Source organism: Stomoxys calcitrans, chromosome 1, assembly GCF_963082655.1.
Source record: "Stomoxys calcitrans chromosome 1, idStoCalc2.1, whole genome shotgun sequence".
In the NCBI taxonomy this organism is placed as follows: domain Eukaryota; kingdom Metazoa; phylum Arthropoda; class Insecta; order Diptera; family Muscidae; genus Stomoxys; species Stomoxys calcitrans.
In genome coordinates, this window is record NC_081552.1 from 141,625,219 (window position 1) to 141,628,582 (window position 3,364).

The following is a 3,364-nucleotide window of genomic DNA, read 5'->3' on the forward strand; positions in this document are numbered from 1 at the left end:
AGTCCAACTTGTCATGGAGACTTGATTTTGTTAGTTTTTTGTTAAGTATTCACATTTTCTGTATATATCTTTGCATTTTTCATTAAATTTTATATACTAATCATTTTCAGGACCAGGCCCGAAGGACAACGAATGATAGATGGTCACAAAGAGGGGGCTGTGAGCATTCCAAAACTATGTGCCCTAATCTAGACTTGAAGAGGTCTACTGCTTTGCTGTCATTGGCTAGAACAGACGTCTCTGTCATTGTGTCCGTCATGACAGGTCGCTGTCTAATCGGAAAACATGCTGACAGACTGAAGGTTGCCAGCAACGACTTTTGCAGAAGCTGTAGGGACATCGAAGAAGAAGAGCCTATAGAACACCTTCTGTGTGTGTGTGTGTCCCACACTAGCAGTCAGAAGGAGTTCCACTTTAGGTTCTCATTTCTTTGAGAACCTGTCTGATTTAGCGGATGTGAACATTCACAAGTTATTGGGTTTTTTAAAGCGATCCCAATGGACGAAAACGTCTAGGTGAGTCTGATGGCAGACTTTCACTTAAACCTAACCTAATCTATATACTTATCATTGGCATTAGGTGATTGGTTTGTTAATAAGGACCAGTATGTCTCTTTAACTTATTGGTTTATTTTAATTTTGTTGAGTTTAATATTGATATCACCCTGTGTGTTCTCTCTGTCTACTCTGTAAGAGTCTTTAATCTGGTCTAGACATCCCAAAAGAGCGTAGTGGTCTGTTATTGCTGTCATTATGACGGCTGCGTATGCTTTCTCTTTTTCTGCTGCATCTTATGAAACGGTGATCTATGCATGTATTCGAATTGTTATTTACGTTTTCTCTTGTTGTCTCTGTGACCATTCATTGCAGTCCATGTGAAGACAGCAACCTAAGGTAATTTATTGTGGTAGTATTTTTAAACCCTCCACCATAGGATGGGGGTATACTAATTTCGTCATTCTGTTTGTAACTTCTCGAAATATTCGTCTGAGACCCCATAAAGTATATATATTCTTGATCGATATTCTTATGTCGATCTAGTCATGTCCGTCCGTCTATCTGTCGAAAGCACGCTAACTTTCGAAGGAGTAAAGCTAGCCGCTTGAAATTTTGCACAAATACTTCTTTTTAGTGTAGGTTGGATGGGATTGTTAATGGGCCATATCGATTTATGTATATATATGTACCGATCTTGGGTCTTGACTTCTTGAGCCTCTAAAGGGCGCAGTTCTTATCCGATTGGTATGAAATTTTGCACGACGTGTTTCGCTATGACTTCCAATAACTGTGCTAAGTAAGGTTCAAATCGGTCAATAACCTGATATAGCTGCCATAAAACCCATCTTGAATCTTGACTTCTTGTTGTCACAGTTGTTGGATAAGAAGTATTCTTATCCAACAACTGTGCCAAGTATGCTTTAAATCGGTCCATAACCTGAAATAGCTGACATATAACCGATCTAAGGACTTGACTTCTTGAGCTTCTAGAGGGCCCAATTCCTATTCGATTTGGCTGAAATTTTGCATGACGTATTTTATTATGGCTGTGCCAAAAAAGGTTCAAATCGGTTCATAAACTGATATAGCTGCCATATAAACCGATCTGGGATCTTGATTTCTTGAGCCTCTAGAGGTCGCAATTATTATCCGATTTGAATGAAATTTTGTACGATGCATCCTCTCATGACCATCAACAAACGTGTTTATTATGGTCTGAATCGGTCTATAGCCTGATGCAGCTCACATATAAATCGATCCCTCTATTTTACTTCTTGAGCCCCCAAAGGGCGCTATTCTTATTCGAATTGGCTGACATTTTACACAGGTCTCCAACATATAATTTAATTATGGTCCGAACCGGACCATATCTTGATATTAGAGCTACATATATATAGCAGAACAAATCTTTTCTTTTATCCTTTTTTTGCCTAAGAAGAGATGCCGGGAAAAGAACTCGACAAATGCGATCCATGGTGGAGGGTATATAAGATTCGGCCCGGCCGAACTTAGCACAACTATAAGTTCATGTTTTTTATTTACAATGTTGATATTTTCTTCTCTAACTCTTTTAAGAATCTTTTTAGGCGTAGCTTTGGTGGTCGATAGATGATATGACAGAAATTATTGTATCGTGTTTAGTAGTAAGACTCAGCTGTGCTTATGTGTGTTTGTATATTGCTGTATTTGATGTTTTCGTTTGCATATATAGCAATACCTCCTCCTCTTCCCACTCTGTTTATAAATTAGAGCGAAATCCAGCAATTCCGTACAGAACATTTTCATCACTTGTTATACTAGTTTCCGTTGCAATTATTAGATCGTTTTGTTTTAATAATGTTATTTGTGTATGCTATTAAGGAATTAAAATTTTTTCACAGCGATCATATATTAATGTGTAACATAGATAAAGGAAAATTCATAACTTCATTCTTAATTTCACTAAAATTGTTTGTATTTTCAAATATATAATTCATTATTTGTTATTAAATTGGACAGGGAAATAAATAAACGGGAATTTAAAGTGGACAACGCAATAACCGCTGACATATTCAAAGACTATTTTATGAAACAAATATCATTTGAAATCCAATACGCTCCAACTATGATTCAGGATGGTCTACTAGATGGAGATATAACGCTACAGGAAATCAAATCCATGATTTCCAAAGTAAAACCCAATAAAGTAGCAGGAGAGGACAGAGCACCCTACGAGTTTTACATTAACGTTACAGACGATTTTTTATTAGCTCTTTCGAGAGTTATTCAAATCCATACAGAACGGGCTGCGTAGAAGATTTAATGATTAAGACTATTATTTTTCCGCCAATTATAGAGCAATATCCTTCATGAATACTGCTGCAAAAATATTTATGGGAATTTTTAAACCAAAAACACCATTCACGAAATAATGGTGAAATAACAGGCTGGGTTTAGAAGGCAATACTTAACAGCACACAACATCTATAATCTCGAGTCTATAGCAGCTATAAAGTTAGTCGAAAAGAAATAGCTTAATGCGTTTTTTGTAGATTCCAGAATGGCATTTGATTAATATCTGGGAAATCTCTTATATACAAGCGGTTTTCATGGATATCTCATTTAGGTATGTCAGAATGATAGAAAGCTTATATGAAAATACGAGATCAGCAGTCTCTACATACTTCAAGACCACATCGGGCGATAGACAAGGATTTCTTCTTTCGCCTTTGCGAAAGAAGACATCCTTTGACCTCCACGAATACCTTGAAGGCGGTCTTGTGATACAGGAAACTAATATTCGAATCCTTATGTATGCGGATGACATCGTCATCATGGCTGACGAAATAAAAATCTTACAAAGAATGTTTCATAAACTGGAGGAATAT

The 3,364-nt window shown here is 36.7% G+C and overlaps 1 long non-coding RNA gene across 1 annotated transcript; it reads left to right on the forward strand.

Annotated features, from left to right (window-relative positions):
* Positions 1-288: 288 nt before the first annotated feature.
* On the forward strand, positions 289-2,365 carry LOC131994291 (uncharacterized). Its single transcript, XR_009396600.1, has 3 exons — positions 289-515; positions 580-893; positions 2,073-2,365. It is a non-coding gene; the product is annotated as an uncharacterized LOC131994291 (long non-coding RNA).
* The last annotated feature ends 999 nt before the right edge of the window (positions 2,366-3,364 follow it).